The sequence below is a fragment of the Leucoraja erinacea genome, chromosome 4 (assembly GCF_028641065.1).
Source record: "Leucoraja erinacea ecotype New England chromosome 4, Leri_hhj_1, whole genome shotgun sequence".
Taxonomy (NCBI): domain Eukaryota; kingdom Metazoa; phylum Chordata; class Chondrichthyes; order Rajiformes; family Rajidae; genus Leucoraja; species Leucoraja erinaceus.
The window spans coordinates 40,740,707-40,758,521 of NC_073380.1; the positions used below are offsets into that span (position 1 = coordinate 40,740,707).

General features: G+C 44.3%; 1 protein-coding gene across 1 annotated transcript in view; it reads left to right on the forward strand.

Moving 5' to 3' along the window:
* The first annotated feature begins 9,509 nt into the window (after positions 1-9,509).
* pcmtd1 (protein-L-isoaspartate (D-aspartate) O-methyltransferase domain containing 1) overlaps positions 9,510-17,815 on the forward strand; it is an 89,860-nt gene continuing 81,554 nt past the window's right edge. The window contains exon 1 of the mRNA XM_055634088.1: positions 9,510-9,584. The gene's annotated coding sequence lies outside the window, so the exon portion shown is untranslated. The remainder of the gene's footprint in view (positions 9,585-17,815) is intronic.

The window sequence follows — 17,815 nt, forward strand, 5'->3', positions numbered from 1 at the left end:
AACATTTAAAAGACATTTGGACAAGTATATGGATAGGAAAAGTTTTGAGGTTTAAAAGTTTTAAAGTTTTGAAAAGATCTATAAGCCAAACAAGGGTAAATGGGACTTGCTTACATTTGGTCAATGTGGACATGTTGGGCTGAATGGCCTGTTTCCCTGCTTTATGACTATGACTTTAATGTGTTCTCTCCAGAAAATATTTTCTGCCAACCTAATTCTGGCTTAGGTTTGTGTACATACAGAACAGTGACCTTAGCGCAGTCATCTCAGGAGCCAAAGGTCTGTAAAAAAAATCTAGTTCCACATCACTACCATCTCTCAACTTCTGTGCTTTCTCTAATATGTCAAAATGTTTATCCAACTTCCAGAACTAACTGAGCAAATATGTCCTCAAGCGATATATTAGGAAGACTGAAGCCATCATGCTTTATGTATAGAGGCCAAATGTATATAGATAGTGTCCGCAAAGTGTTATATTCCACGTGCCTTGCAGTCAATAGTATTATAATTTCAGGCATGGATTACAATGTGCAGTTGCTTCCCTCTGCTTAGTTTTAGTTTAGTTTTAGTTTTAGAAATGCAAAGTGGAGACAGGCCCTTTAGCCCACCGAGTCCACGTTGACCATTCTATGTCATTCTATGTTATCCACTTTTGCATTCTACATACTCGGGGCAATTTACAGAAGCCAAATAACTTACAATCCTGCAAGCCTTTGGAGGAAACCAGAGCACTATAATGTAAGGGTGAAACAGAATATGTGAGCTAAAATGGAGTTGTCAGCTAGATTAGCAGCACTACATTTCAAAAGCTGCTTTGGAAAACAAGTAGATGTTTTTGAAGAATGCTTGGGCTAATTCAAAGGGACCAGCATATCATGAAGATACCTGCAATGTCACTAAGATAAGCTTTGCTTTCCCAGAAACATCCAAGACTAGCTCGGCGTCTGATAGGACACATAACTCATGCCATTATGGTACCAAGAAGGATAGCTAGTTTGACACATAATCACCTGTTGTTCTTAAAGGTAAAAATTATTATATAAATTATTATATAAATACATGCTTCTACCACGAGAGCATGAGCTTCATCTCCGGGGAGAGAAAAGGGTGAAAAAAGCGAGACAGAAAAAAGCGAGAGAGAGAAACAAGAGAGAGAGAGAGAGAGAGAGAGAGAGAGCTTGGACGGTGATGTGTGCAGACAGGGGACTCGAATACACAGAGGGGCGTGAGAGTTATTTTGTATTGTTTTTTTGGTGATAGTTGATAGTTTTTCTGTGTTTTCTATTTTGCTTGAATAAATAGTTATTGGTGGTCTTCACCACGTGCTTCCTCCATTCATTGATCCGAATCCTGATCCTGCATATATTTCATTACAATCCTGCAGGTATACAAAACCTACCTGAATCGTGGCTGACAAGTGGGGAGACCCCTGTGTGTGATTTTGGAAAAAGGGGGCGGGTTAAAACCCGATTTTTACTCCCAATCGCAGGTTCAGCCTTTTCAAATTTGAATCGCTTAAAACCCGGTCCCAAAAGCTTTATTAGTTTTATAGGCCTCGCATAGTAGATATAATAAATTTAAACGCTTCGTTCAGTTCGCAAGCTTTTTTTTTATAAAGCAAACAATTTTAAGAGGTACCTTTTTTTAATTAAATGGGGCAATATAACCCTATAATTTTTTCACAAAGGGTAGTTCATTTGGGTGTTTGGATCCCGCAGCTGCCTCGGCATTTGAGGGCACTAATCTAGCGCGCTGTCACATATGCCGTTTACAGAAACCCACTAGAAAACCGATTTAAATGGGCAACATTTTTTGGCCTAGAAACTGTTAGACTGATACATGGATAGGACACGTTTGGAGGGATATGGACCCAAAAGCAAAGCTAGTTTGTAATGCCCATTGAAAATCAATAGGGCCGAAGGGCCGAGTTTGACACTGTATCACTCTTTTACTACATTAGATATGAAAGTCCACCAGGTGCAAATGAAACTTATTTTAAAATCAAGTGGTAAATGAGACTTGATTTTTTGCCATATACTCAAACATAGCTAGGGAGATAGAAAAAGGGCATGCCTCCTCCCATAGGGCCTTTTTGAAATTCGAGCCAGCACTGCCATTCAAGTATGATCAATGGGTGTTTTGTCTGAAATCAGAGGTACTTTTTAAGGGGTAACATTTTTCACACAAAGGGTGGTGGGTGTATGGAACAAGCTGCCAGAGGAGGTAGTTGAGGCAGGGACTATCCCAACATTTAAGAAACTGTTAGACTGATACATGGATAGGACACGTTTAACTCTCTTGAAAACATCCAGTGAATTGGCTTCCACTGTCTTCTGTGGCAGAGAATTCCACAGATTCACAACTCTCTGGGTGAAGAAAGTTTGTCCTCATCTCATTCCTAACTGGCCTACCCTTTATTCTTAAACTGTGCCACCTGGTTTTGAACTCCCCGAACATCAGGAACATTTTTCCTGCAGTTACAGAGTAAGTGAATATCTAGCAGGCAAGCAGGATGCTTTCTGCAACCACCTCCATTTGAAGGCCACTATCTTCCACCGTTTTTACCCAGTGCTTGGTACCTACTTCCAGCAACCACTGGTTGTCCTCCAGGATGCACCGAGCAGCAGCCGGAAGGGCCTGTCCTAGTTAGGCGATCTTTTGGGCTACTACAAACGACACTGGCAACAATTTTCGCTGTTGGAGGTTGTCGTAGGTTGTCGGGAGCTGTCATTGGTGAATGCTAGTAAAACTAGTCCCCGACAGTCGCTAAATGAGTCGCCTCAGTGGGGCAGGTCCATAAGTATGTGGGAATAGCTTAGATCAGGGGAGCCATGACCAGCTGCTTCACTCGTTGTCCAGCCCACTCTCCAAGTCACTGATAGACACAAAAAGCCTGAGTAACATCCAATTTCCTCTCTGTGTCTGTGTACCGGCTCCAAGCACCAGATGCCCATTGATCTGTAGCGCTGCATGATACGTGATTGGCTTTGTGGAGATCAGAGCCAGACGTCACCATGTCCCGGTGCTCCGCTCTATACAGTCCTGCTAGCCGGACAGGGTTCAGCTTAGAGATACAGCGCGGAAACAGGCCCTTCGGCCCACCGAGTCTCCACCGACCAGCGATTCCCTCACATTAATACTATCCTACACACACTAGGGACAATTTACACTTATACCAAGCCAATTAACCAGACCTTCAGTCTGAAGAAGGGTCTCGACCCGAAACGTCACCCATTCCTTCCCTCCAGAGATGCTGCCTGACCCGCTGAGTTACTCCAGCACTTTGTGTCTATCGGTTTAAACCAGCATCTGCAGTTCTTTCCTACACGTATACCTGTCCAAATGCCGTTGAAATGTCATTGTAGTAATTTCAAGTCTAGAATGAAGACAAGAGTGTTTAGTTGTCCCATGCAGCGACATCAGAACAATGCCATTCTCAGTTGCTGCACCTTAACAGGCTGGTTGAAGCAACAACACTCAGATTAATGTAAATTAATTGATTTAGTTTACTATTGACTCACGTAGCGAGGTACAGGGAAAAGCTTTTGTTGCATGCTATCCGGTAAATGCAAGCAAGCCGCTCACAATGTGCAGATAAAGGAGAATGGGCGCAACATATATAATCAATAATACAATGGATTAATATTCAGTAATATTGGGTAATCATCCCGGCTTATCAGCAGAGGCCCAAGTATTAGCATTACAATTAATGCCCCACAGCTCCGGAGACCCGGGTTTGATCCTGGTCTCGGGTGCTGTCTGTGTGGAGTTTGCACGTTCTTCCTGTGACTGTGTGGGTTTCCTCCGGGTGCTCTGGTTTACTCCCACATCCCAAAGACGTGCGGGTTTGTAGGTTAATTGGCCCTCTGTAAATTGCCCCCTAGTGTTTAGGGAGTGGATGAGAAAGTGGGATAACATAGAACCAGTGTGAACGGGTGATCGATGGTCGGCACAGACTCGAGGGGCCAAGGGCCTGTTTCCACGCTGTATCTTTGAACTAATTATAATATTGAACAAATCAAGACTTACCTTTCGGATTTGAACATGAACAATATTATCCCAAGGTTGCAGAGTATTTGAATGGCATTTACTGCATCATCCCTGAGGTTATTCTTTGTTACAATACAATACCGTTTATTTGTCATTTGAACCTCACATGAAGTTCAAACAAATTCTGGTTTCTGCAGTCCTACAAAAAAAGAACCAAGACACACACCAACATAATTTACACAAACATCCATCACAGTGAATCTCCTCCTCACTGTGATGGAAGGCAAAGTCTTGTCTCTCCCCTGCTCTCCATTCCTCTCCTGAAGTCAAAGTCAAAGCCCCCGGTGGGCGCTAGCAAGTCCCACGGCCACTTAAAGCCGCACCGGGTGATGTAAGGCCCTACCCCGAGTCTTGATGTTGGAGCCCCCGCCGGGCGCTAGCAAGTCCGCGGTCATTTAAAGCCGCGCCGGGCGATGTAAGGCCCCACTCCAGGTCACTCTCAACCCTGCAATTCGAGCAGGAGAAGTCGCTGTTGCCGGTGCCACGCAAAGCAGTCTCCCCCCATCCACCAGAGTCGGGTCGCAGCAGCGCGCCACCGCAGCTCTCCACACTCCGAAGCTGGCCAGCTCCACGATGGTAGGTCCGCAGCTCCGCAGGCTCCGTGACTTGAGTTGTCATTCCGGTTGGAGGCCGCTCCACGGTGCTAGGCTCCAATGGCAATGGAGATCTGACAGGGAAAAGGTCGGGTCCCCGTACAGGGAAGAGATCTAAAAGTTTCCCCCACCCACCCCCCCGGCTCTCCAACATCCGCGCCTATGCACTTGATATAAGTTTTGAAATTCTTGTTGATCACAGAATTTCTCACGACAGAGTGTGAGACATTTGTGATAAGCGTGAGAGCATGAGAATTTGTTCAAATGCGTGATTCTCACGCTCAATGCGTGAGTGTTGGCAGCCCTGATGTTTCCTGCCTCTCATTCTTCTGAACAACACCAGCAAGTATAGGCCCAGTGCCCTCAAATGCTCACCATATATTAACCTACTCATTTGTGGGATCATTCTTGTAAACCTCCTCTGGACCATCTCCAGAACCAGCACATCCTTCCTCAGATATGTTCCCCAAAATTGCTCACAATATTTCAAATGCGGCCTGACCAGCAACTCCAGTCAGGGCCGGATTTACGTATAAGCTTCACAAGCTTAAGCTTAGGTCCTCGAGATCTAGGGAGGCCTTGGCAGCGCCGGATTAACCTATAGGCTTCATAGGCTGAAGCCTAGGGCCTCAAAGTCTAGGGGGCTCTGGCCAAGGTGTTTTTTTCCCAGAGTAAAAAAAAATCCCCTGAAAAAAAAATTGGAGCGCTATCAGCGTTTCCACTTTGCCAGAAATTACCCGAAATTCTGGTTCCGGCCCACTGGAAGTTTTGGGGCCGTCCGCGCCTGTGCATTTGGGGGAAGCCGGTGATGCAGCAGCGACGCAAAATGACGCTGTCTCTCTGCACGTGCGCAGTGGGCCCGGGCGGGTTCAGATCTCCATTAGCACTCCACACAATCACCCTGATGCCTCGTGTCGACCATCCTAGGTATCTACTCCAGGTAAGTAGTGGAATATTGCGTTGCGGGAGTGCCCGTTTCCCCCGGGGGGGGGGGGGGGGGGGGGGGGGGGGGGGGGAGGCTCTGGTGTCTGTGGACTGGATTTGGAGCCTCGTTTTGTGGGAGGAAGAGAGAGGGGGAGGGATGGAGAGAGAGGGGGAGAGACTGGGGAGTGAATGAGGGGAGAGAGAGGTGGAACAGAGAGAGGGGGAGAGAGGGGAGGGGGAGGGAGAGAGAGAGGGGGGAGAGAGAGAGGAAGGGAAGGGGGAGAGAGTGATGGGGAGGGAGAGAGAGGTGGAGAGAGAGGGAGGGGGAAGGAGGAGGGGGAGAAGGAAAGGGGGATTATCTTTAGTGAGTTTGTAAAATTAAGGTAGGTTTTAGAGCAACTATATTTTCTCCTTCATATGAATAATATCAAACAATTGGAACTGCTTTCTTTTTCTTGATAACAATACTGAAAAATATTTATTCCATAGTTTGCGACTTTCATTTTGCATCATATTTTTAATGTGCACACACTAACACAGTCGAACAGTAACAGGCAATCAAATCAACACACAAAACATTTTCTAAAAAAAGGTTATATTTACTGCACAAACTTACAGTATTTTATTTGCACTGTTTGCAAGCTCCTTAATAACATTTTACATAACATTTTACAGCACAACTTGATTATTAAAACAAGGACAGCTTCAATTCTTGATTTAAAAAAATGCATACAATAATGATCCCAATCATCCCATTCCAACCACTCATTACTCTTGACTCAACCAAAATTATTTTTTGAAATATTGGTCATAAATTTGGTGCAAAAATCCAAAATAAGGCTCAGAATGCACCAGAGAGCATCTAAAACCCCAGAGCTTCCAGGGCCTTTAAGCGGGTCCAGGACCCCGGCCGCAATTTTACACATATAATTTTTGTAATCCTGCCATGCCACCCCTCTTTTTGAAAAGTTTCGTACAGGCCTGATGTATAATATTTTTGACTGTCATAGGCCTTTCTTACATATGCTGTCATGACGCACTGTAGTCTCTAAACAACACTTCAGTAACTTTCCTTGCCCTCCATTTCAGAATAATAGTATTTTAAGCCGATAACTCGACACAAGCACTGACAATAAATAAAAAGCGCAGCTTTTCTGCCTTATTTCATTGGCGACACTTGGCTGCACATCGGTGTCAATCCGGTGGAATCTTCCATCTTTCTCTCGTATTGGGGGTGAGGGATTGGGAGGGGCCTCACGTGGAATAGCCTCTTCATCTAATTCCGGCCCTGCCTCCAGTGTATTCAATCAGTTGCAGTAGGGTCTTGAACCGAAACGTCACCCATTCCTTCTCTCCAGAGATGCTGCCTGTCCTGCTGAGTTACTCCAGCGTTTTGTGTCTATCTTCAGTTTAAACCAGCATCTGCAGTTCCTTCTTACACAGTACATTGAAACTTGAATTTGTCTGCACAATGCCGAGATAGAGCTGGGGCTTTTGAATAGTGTCAGTTTTGTTAAGAGCAGAGTTGGCCAGTGCAATATCAGTAAAGGGGCAGACTTCATTCAGGTTACACAAGTATTTTATCAAGAAGGCATTTGGCACATTCGCCTTCATCTGTCAGGGCATAGAGTATTACAGTTGGGATGTTATGTTACAGCTGTACAAGATAGACAATAGACATTAGATGCAGGAGTAGGCCATTCGGCCCTTCGAGCCAGCACTGCCATTCAATGTGATCATGGCTGATCATCCCCAATCAGTATCCCGTTCCTGCATTCTCCCCATATCCCCTGATTCTGCTATTTTTAAGAGCCCTATCTAGCTCTCTCTTGAAAGCATCCAGAGAACCCGCCTCCACCGCCCTCTGAGGCAGAGAATTCCACAAACTCACCACTCTCTGTGAGAAAAAGTGTTTCCTCGTCTCCGTTCTAAATGGCTTACTCCTTATTCTTAAACTGTGGCCCCTGGTTCTGGACTCCCCCGACATCGGGAACATATTTCCTGCCTTAGCATGTCCAAACCCTTAACAATCTTATATGTTTCAAAGAGAAACCCTCTCATCCTTCTAAACTCCTGAGTGTACAATCCCAGCTGCTCCATTCTCTCAGCATATGACAGTCCCGCCATCCCGGGAATTAACCTTGTAAACCTACGCTGCACTCCCTCATTAGCAAAAATGTCCTTCCTCAAATTAGGGGATAAAAACTGTACACAATACTCCAGGTGTGGCCTCACCAAGGCTCTGGACAACTGCAGAAAGACCTCTTTGCTCCTATATTCGAATCCTCTTGTTATAAAGGCAACATGCCATTCGCCTTCTTCACTGCCTGCTGTACCTGCATGCTTACTTTCATAGACTGATGTACAAGGACCCCCCAGATCCCATTGTACTTCCCCTTTTCCCAACTTGACACCATTTAGATAGTAATCTGCCCTTCTGTTTTTGCTACCAAAGTGGATAACCTCACATTTATCCGCATTAAACTTCATCTGCCATGCATCTGCCCACTCCCCCAACCTGTCCAAGTCACCCTGCATTCTCATAGCATCCTCCTCACAGTTCACACTGCCACCCAGCTTTATGTCATATGCAAATTTGCTAATGTTACTTTGAATCCCTTCACCCAAATCATTGATGTATATTGTAAATAGCTGCAGTCCCAGCACCGAGCCTTGCGGTACGCCACTAGTAACTGCCTGCCATTCTGAAAGGGACCCGTTAATCCCTACTCTTTGTTTCCTGTCTGTCAGCCACTTTTCTATCCATGTCAGCACTCTACCCCCAATACCATGTGCCCTAATTTTGCCCACTAACCTCCTATGTGGGACCTTATCAAATGCTTTCTGAAAGTTCAGGTACACTACATCCACTGGCTCTCCCTTGTCCATATTCCTAGTTACATCTTCAAAAAATTCCAGATTAGTCAAGCATGATTTCTGCTTCGTAAATCCATGCTGACACGGACCGATCCTGTTACTGCTATCCAAATGTTCGGCTATCTCATCTTTTATAATTGACTGCAGCATCTTCCTCACCATCGATGTCAGGCTAACTGGTCTATAATTCTGTTTTCTCTCTTCCTGCCTTTCTTAAAAAAACGGGATAACATTAGCTACCCTCCAATTTACAGGAACTGATCGAGTCTATAGAACATTGGAAAATTATCACCAATGCATCCACGATTTCTGGAGCCACTTCCTTAAGTACCCTGGGATGCAGACCATCAGGCCCTGGGGATTTATCAGCCTTCAGTCCCATCAGTCTATCCAACACCATTTCCTGCTTAATGTGGATTTCCTTCAGTTCCTCCATCACCCCAGATCCTCTGGCCACTACTATATCAGGAAGATATGGTGGGCAGGTCGCTGGATGGAAGAGAAGAGGTGTAGGGACAGTCCCTGGATTTGAAAGTGAGAGATGGGGTATGGGGACAGGTCCCTGGATGGAAGTGAGAGGGGAGCTGTAGGGAACATCTCTGGGTTGAAGTGAGAGAAGGTGTCGGGAGAGGTTGCAGGATGGAAGTTTGAGAGGAGGTATAGAGACAGGTCCTTGCATTGAAGTGAGAGACGAGGTGTAGGGACAGGTCTCTGGATAGAAGTGAGGGCAGAGAGGGGATGTATAGGGACAGGATGCAAGTGAGCAAGGGGGTGTAGGGACTGGTCTTTGGATGGAAGTGAGAGACGAGCTTGATGAACAGGTTGCAGGATGGAAGTGAGTATAGGGACAGGGACCTAGATGTAAGTGAGGAGGTGAAGGGTCAGCTCGCTGGATGAGAGTGAGAGGGACAAGCTCACTGGATGGAAGTTTTAGAAAGGTGTTGCAGAGACAGGCGACGCCTGTCTGCACAGTGCAGGGGCAGAGGAACAGAGAACAGCCATGCAGCGAGGCAGTGGGGGAGGTGGGGGTGGGGCGGTGCGCGCGAGCCCGGGCAGCGCCGGGTAAAGGGGGCGGAGCTCCGGTCGGCGTCACGTGACGCAGTGTTTACATCCTCAGCTGTTCGCGAGCGGCCTGGTCCGGTAAGCGCGAGCGGGGAGAGAGAGAGAGAGAGAGAGGGGAGGAGGAGGAGGACGGACACGCGGCGGCGAGAGAGTGAGTGAGTGAGTGAGTGGATGTGAGTGAGTGAGTGACGATGGGGGGGGGGGGGGGGAGCTGCAACAGCGAGCAGGATGCGCTGTGTTTTCACTCCCAAGCTCCGGGTTCCCCTGCCTCCCCCTCCTCCCCCGCGACGGTGATCGCCCGCTTCCCGTTTCGTCGTCGTCGTCGCCCCCCGTACCCCCCTCCATCAGGGCGCTGCGCAGTTGCCTCGCATCGGAGGCGACGGCGGGCGGCCAGTGGCCACGGACCGGAAAAGACAGCGCTCTCCCCTCCCCTCCCCCTCCATTGCCCGAGGGAGGGATGGCGCCGGTGTGGGGATGAACGAGGCGGTGGCACTGGCGGCCCACGATCCGCCGTTACCCGCCGCAATCAATGCCGCCTCCTTTTGTCTGGGGTCGCTGCAGGACGCCTCGGATCCAGCCAGCAACAGCGCTTCCTCTTTTGTCCTGTCGCTCCTCGACCAGCTGTTTTTGTGTGGTTTGGTCCTGCCTGTGTCTGCCGGGCTGCGTGAGTGTTACTTTCAACACTTCACCCGCGGTGGACAAGCTTAACATTCACATAACGAAGTAGAAACCCCTTTGTAACGTTTGCTGCGCCGCGCCCCCCCCAATCTTTCCGCACCTTTCTGTAAAACGATGACTGGCAGGCAGGGATCACAGACGTGGCGCCCTTTAAACTTTAAAGGGACTTGTTTGCTCGTTTTACCGTTCACACATTGGAACTAAAGTTTGGCAGACTACGTTCTGTTGCTTGGCACAAGAAAGTGGTTGGAGAAAGACTTGTGATATAATTGTTTCTGCCTTCCCTACAGACATTTTATTTCCAATTTGAATTTCCACTGCTTGTACATATTTAAGACTATTATACTATTGGCCGCGAATCCTTTTTATATGGTTTTGTTTTACATCCTTTATTTCTAAAGATTAAATGCAAAAGGTTTTCTTCCGCCCACACTTGTGGACGACGTGTTTACATGTTGAAAATGTGTGACATGGCAGTTCGACTCTTTTGTTTAATATTACAGGCAGTAGAACACCAAAACATTATCATCTGACCTGTTTACTAGAGGTGTCACCTGCTATGGAAAAACAAAACTTTGGCTTATTTTGTGTGTTACCTCTGAAGTGCCAATGAGGACTTTTTTGTGCTAGGAATCGTTTTGTTATCCAGTGACCATGCCGGTAATTGTGTATTGTATTTGATTGCAAAGTTGCTCGTTCAGTCAAACAGTTTGTTAATAAATCATTGTTGACATTTCCACGAAGAATGGTTGCTTTGGACTAATCTGCCCAAAGTCCTGAGTTCTGGCCATCTAGTGGCAAGAGAAAGCAAATATGTATTTTTATGTGATTTTGTTTTTGTTTCTGTGGATCTTGCAGATGACTGCAATCTAATCACTGTGCCTTGAAAGTCATATTGAAAAAATAAACTTTCTAAGTTTGCACACCAGTCACTTTCTTTGATCAAATTGTAGTCCACTATTCAATGTTTTACTTTCAATTTGTCCACTTTAACATCTCAAGGAGTCTTGTACAATATTTGTGTATAATATGTACAATATTTAATGTAATCTATAATAACTCAAGCACCCAAACCTATACCGATGCATGCAGTTATTTGTTAAAAATCTGGATAATATCCATCATGGCAGAAATTGGCAAAATTAGCACACAACTTCCTGTGAAGACTGAAATCTTTCCCCATCTGAAGAAGGATTTCAACCTGTAATGGCACCTATTAATTTTCTCCAGAATTGCTGCCTGAGCTGATGCGTTATCGGGGATGATGAGCAGCCAGAAGTTGTGTACATTGGCATCAATTATATAGAGAGGTAAGAGAATGAGGCCTTGCAGAGTGACTGCAAGTAGGAATAGGAAGATAGGACAGACTATCATGTTGAGGAGTAGTTTTGTTTTTTAGGCCATTGTGAGGGGCAGATACAATCTGTACAAAAGAGAGTGGGTTACACCTGAGCTGGATTGGGACTAATATCCTGGCTGGCAGGGTTGTTGGTGTTACTTGGGAGGAATTAAACTAGAGTGGCAGGGAGACAAAATCTAATCCGTTATTGAGGGAGGTGTGAGGCTGTAAATTGATACAGAAATCAATGACAGTAAGTTCAGTAGACAAGATAGGTAGGAGCATGGCAGGGACTGAGGAAAGACAGTTGGATTCAAGAGAGTCAAGGGTGTTTTAGTGTCGTGTGTCCCAGATAGAACAATTAAATTCTTACTTGCTGTAGCACAACAAAATATGTAAACATACTATACTGTAAACAATATGATAAACGAGAGAGAGAAAAAAAAGTTCACTGTGTGTGTGTATATATACACATACCCACAAGTGCACACATATATATACATACACGTACTCAAAAAACAAATGATAGTAGTGCAATAATAATAATAATAATAGTCTATTGAAGTTCAGAACTTATTTGAGGTTGTAGTGTTTAATATCCTGATGGCTGAAGGGAAAAAGCTGTTCCTGAACCTGGACGTTAGAGTTTCAGGCTCCTGTGCCTTCTTCCCAATGGCAGGGGTGAAATGAGAGTGGCCAGGATGGTGTGGGTCTCTGATGATGCTGGCTGCTTCTTTGAGGCAGTAACTCTGATAAATCCCTTTGATGGTGGTGAGGTCGGAGCCAATGATGGACTGGGCAGTGTTCACAACTTTTTACAGTCTTTTCCACTCCCGGGCATTCAAGTAGCCGGACCAGGCCATGATGCAATGAGTCAATGTGCTCTCTACTGTACACCTGTAGAAGTTCAAGAGAATCTTCTCTCACATACTGAATCTCTGTGATCTTCTCAGGAAGTAAAGGCATTGATGTGCTTTATTTTTAATTGCAACAGTGTGCTGGGTCCAGGAAAGATTTTTGGAAATATGTACGTCCAGGAATTTGATGTTTTTGACTCTCCACCATCGTCCCATTGATATAAACAGGATTGTGGGTCCTCATCTTTCCTCTTCCAATGTCCACAATCAGTTCATTGGTTTTACTGATATTGAGAGCCAGGTTGTTGGGCTGGCATAATTTGATCAATCGGTCCATCTCACTTCTATACTCTGACTCAACACCATCTGCAATTCGTCCTACAACGTCAGTGATCTTGAAGATGGAGTTTGCACTATGTCCGGCTACACAGTCATGAGTAGAGCAGGGGGCTGAGCACGCAGCCTTGAGGTGCTCCCGTACTGATTGTTAATGAGGAAGAAGCATTTCTGCCAATTCGAACAAATTGTAGTCTGTGGATGAGGAAGTCGATGATCCAATGGCAGAGGGATGCACAGAGACCCAGTTCCGTGAGCTTGGTAATGAGCATTTTTTTGGTAATCAAAAAATGTATTAAATTAAAAAATATATATATTTACAATACAATAAAACAAAACAGAACCCACCACCATAATCCAAGACAAACAAATACAGTAAATGAACTACTATACAAGTATGTTACATTCCTTGTCAAGGATGAATTCAACCTCCAGCCGTGCCCAGCAGTTCCGGAAATACCTCGGGGTGCCCGTGGACAGCACATAAACCCTCTCTAAAACCAAAACCACCCGGGCATGGACGTAACCCCTGAAAATGGGGCAGGCAGCTGGCTCGGGCAGAGCACATGGTAACTAGTTTGGAGGGGATGATGGTATTGAATGCCGAGCTATAGTCTGGCGTAAGTATTTTTATTGTCCAAGTGGTCCAGTGCGGAGTGGAGAGTCAGTGAGATTGTATCCTCCGTTGACCTGTTGTGACGGCAGGCGGACTGTAATGGGTCGAGGTTCTTGTTGAGGTAGGAGTTGATATGCACCATAACCAACCTCTCAAAGTACTTCATCACCACGGACCTTAGTGTCACTGGTCGATTGTCGTTGAGGCACGTCACCTTACACTTCTTAGGCACCGGTATCATTGATGCCCTCTTAAAGCAGGTGGGAACCTCAGACCTCAATAATGAGAGGTTGAAAATGCCTGCCAAAAAAAAACTCCAGCCAGTTGGTCTGCACAGGTTTTGTGAACTTGGCCGGGTATACCATCCAGGTGCTTTCCGAGGGTTCACCTCCTTGAAAGATCTTCTGACATCGGCCTCTGTGACTGTGATTTTAATATCATCAGGGTGTATGAAGGCTTGGGAAGGCCGTGTTCTCCCTAAAAAAGTGTGCGTAGAACGCATTTAGCTCGTCAGGGAGTGATGCTTCGCTGTCGCTTGAGCTGCCTCCTGATTTCGCCTTGTAGGAGGTGATGGCAATCAAGCCCTGCCACAGTTGCCGAACATCCGCCCCATCTTACAACTTTGAGCGGATGTCCCCTTTGGCCTTTTTTGATGGCCAATTGCATTTATTTCAAATATAACAGCCTGAGAAGTATGGCTGATGTACCTGCAGTGTGTTTAAGGACGTTATAGCTATTGCAGAAACTTGGCTAAGGGAGGGGCAGGGCTGGTAACTTAATGTAGCCGGTTACAGGTGAAATTGACTTGGGGAAGAGCTTGCTTTATTGATAAAGGAGAACATCACGGGCTCAGTCAAACATGACATTATCAGTCTAACAAGCTTCATCCAGTAAGGCTATGTGGGTGTAACTGAAAAATAAAGAGGAATGATCACCTTGTTTGGATTGGACTAAATGCCCCCAAATTCTCCAACAGTAATTAGAAGAACAAATATGCTGGGTGTTTGTTGACAGGTACAGGATTAATAGGGTTGTCGTAGAGGATTTTAATTTTCTATTGGCTTTTGATAAGTTTCCACATAGCAGGTTAGCCTGAAAGTTTGGATCACATAGGATCCAGGCAGAACTAGCTAACTGGGTACAGAATTGGCTTCAGAATAGGAAACAGAGTGTGGTGGAAGGTTGCTTTTTAGATTGGTGTTCTGTGACTAATAATGTGCCTCGGGGATTGGTGATGAGGTTTGTCATCTGTATCAATGATTTGTGAATGCACAAGGCATGATTAATAAGTTTGCAGTTGACACTAAAATAGGTAGACAGTGAAGATGGTTAATCAGAATTACAGCAGGATCTTGATCAGCTGGGCAAGCGTGTCGTGGAATGACGAACATAGTTTAATTTGAGTAAGTGTGAGATGTGACATTTTGGGAACTCTTACCAGGGCAGGATCTTCAAAGTGAACGGTGAGGCCCCAGGGGAGTGTTGAAGTTCAGAAGGAGCTAGGTGTATAAGAATATATTTCCCTGACAGTGGCATCACTGGTAGATAGGTTGATGAAAAAAAAGCCTTTGGTTTGCTGGTTTAAATGTCGAGACATTATGTTACAGTTGTAAGAGACTTGGTGAAGTTGCACTTGAAGCATTGTATTATGTTCTGGTCATTTCTGCTATAGGAAACATGTGATTAAGCTGGAGAGGGTGCAGATAAAAATTTATGAGGATGTTACCTGGACTTGAGGGTTACAAAGTCTTTTTTCCAAGACAAAGGGAAATCAAGAACTAGAATTAATGCAAAACAGAAAAGATTTAATAGAAATGTGAGAGGCAATGTTTTCACATGGACGCTGGTGGATGTATGGAATGAGGTACCAGAGGAAGCTATTGAGGCAGATGCAAAAACACCAAAAAAAAAACACTTGGACAGATGATACATGGTTAGGAAAGTTTGGAGGGATATGGGCCAAACACGACAAATGGGAATAACTTAGATGGGGCATCTTGGACAAGTTGAGCTGATGGGCCTGTTTCCATGCTGTATGCATCTGACTCAATGAAGAAACATTTAATGTTATAATTTAATTTAATTTAATTCATTAACAAGTTTCAACATTGAATAAAGTGAGAATCATTTAAATCATAGCTGGTTTCTACTTCAGTATTATGTACCTGCCCTTATAATATCCTTGATGTTTTAAACTCAACAAAAAAACTGTTGATTCGTCTTGAAAAATTTGCATTGGCACGGTTTACAAAAGCTTCTGGTTGATGTCATCCAGAAACATACATGGTTCTACATGTATGCTAACTCCACCCACCCTAGCTTCAACATGCCTTTCACTTCTTATTGCCTTCTAGCATTTTTTTTAGTATTAAATATACATAACTATAAAGAAAAGCCATTGTCGTTATTATATCCAGCATAATCTACCTGAACTATCCATGAATACCATCTGGCAGTGTGTCTGTATTCTGCTTTGTTAATGCATTGCATTTTAGTTGTCAAACATTGACTCTAGAAATATGTTCAATTGAAACTTTTCATGCTTTTAAACCCCTTTTGGGCAATCTACATTTCTGTTTCGGAAACCCTGTGAACCTTTTTGCACGTGTTTCCTTGACCCTTAACATTAACCGTTGAAAGTTGATAACCATGCTCTTCAATATCTTTTGAATCTTATTTGCTTGAATTGTCTCCCAAACTCCTCCAGATCTTCTTCTCATTGAAAATATTTCTTAAAACTTACCACTTTGACCATATATATTTCACTTCTGCCGATATCATGTGAAGAAGTGAAGAAGGCGAATGGTATGTTAACATTCATAGCAAAAGGATTTGAGTATAGGAGCAGGGAGGTGCAATGCAGTTGTACAGGGTCTTGGTGAGACCACACCTGGAGTATTGCGTACAGTTTTGGTCTCCTAATCTGAGGAAATACATTCTTGCCATAGAGGGAGTACAGAGAAGGTTCACCAGACTGATTCCTGGGATGTCAGGACTTTCATATGAAGAAAGACTGGATAGACTCGGTTTTGTACTCGCTAGAATTTAGAAGATTGAGGGGGGATCTTATAGAAACTTACAAAATTCTTACGGGGTTCGACAGGCTAGATGCAGGAAGATTGTTCCCGATGTTCGGGAAGTCCAGAACAAGGGGTCACAGTTTAAGGATAAAGGGGAAATCTTTTAGGACCGAGATGAGGAAAACCTTTTTCACACAGAGAGTGGTGAATCTCTGGAATTCTCTGCCGCAGAAGGTAGTTGAGGCCAGTTCATTGGTTATATTTAAGAGGGAGTTAGATGTAGCCCTTGTGGCTAAAGGGAGGGGGTATGGAGAGAAGGCAGGTACAGGATACTGAGTTGGATGATCAGCCATGATCATATTGAATGGTGGGGCAGGCTCGAAGAGCCTAATGGCCTACTCCTGCACCTATTTTCTATGTTTCTATCATTATGTAGCATGGTGTAAAATTTAGGTACTGCAAACCATATACTGTTTTTAAAATGTTGTATAATTACAAGTTGTTTCTTATTAGGACTGCTTCTAACATAGTTATTGTTAAATTTCAATATACCAGTACCTCTTTGTGCAGATAAAAATTATTTTGGTTCATAATAGGCTGATTTTTTAAATTGTTATCTTCTTTGCATTGATCTGCTATGATGAATAGTTTTTCAGATCTGCCATATCCAGATCTCCAATTCCTTGAAAGGAAAAACCACTTTCTAAATGAATAGAAAGTAAGTTTATGAACAAAAATATGAATTGATTGCAGAAGTAAGCCACCCAACCCATCAAACCTCCTCTGCTATTTAATAAAATAATGAACGTTCTGAAACCCTTACAAATCAGGAATCTGTCAATATCTGTCAATCTCTGCCGTAAAAATATCAATTGACTTGGCCTCCACATCATCTTTGGCAATAAATTCCACAGATTCACCACCCTACGATAGCACCAGCTCTTCTAAACAGCAGACACAAGCCTAGCCTTTTCAAACTTGTTTCATAAGACAACCTGCTGACTGTAGGTATTAATCTAGTTTACCTAACTTTTTCTTGTAATTTATCCCTTCTATTATTTATTTCTGAATTGTATTATTTTAGTGTGTTGGTACTTTATCTCCAATAAGAATGAGGTTCCACTCCAATAAGAATGAGGTTCCACAGTATTCCTCTTTATATTCTGATTCTTGACTTCGTAACCTCGTGTGTCAGACGACGCATAGCTCGCTGTTGGTTTTTGTCGTCGTCCAACTTGTTGACAGAATTGGTCGCCCGAATCATCACAGAGTGCATCATGTCATTGTTTCCGGGGATCGCGACGAGGAGGCTTCTATCATGATCCCTGATTCGTGGCTGAATAGCCAATATTCCATTTGAGAGTTATGTCAGATGTAGCAAATTTTAGAGCCCTGTTTGTGCATAAGGATTTGGGTGATGATGCAGGGGAACTGAATGAAGAGAAATGTTGGGAATGATAAAC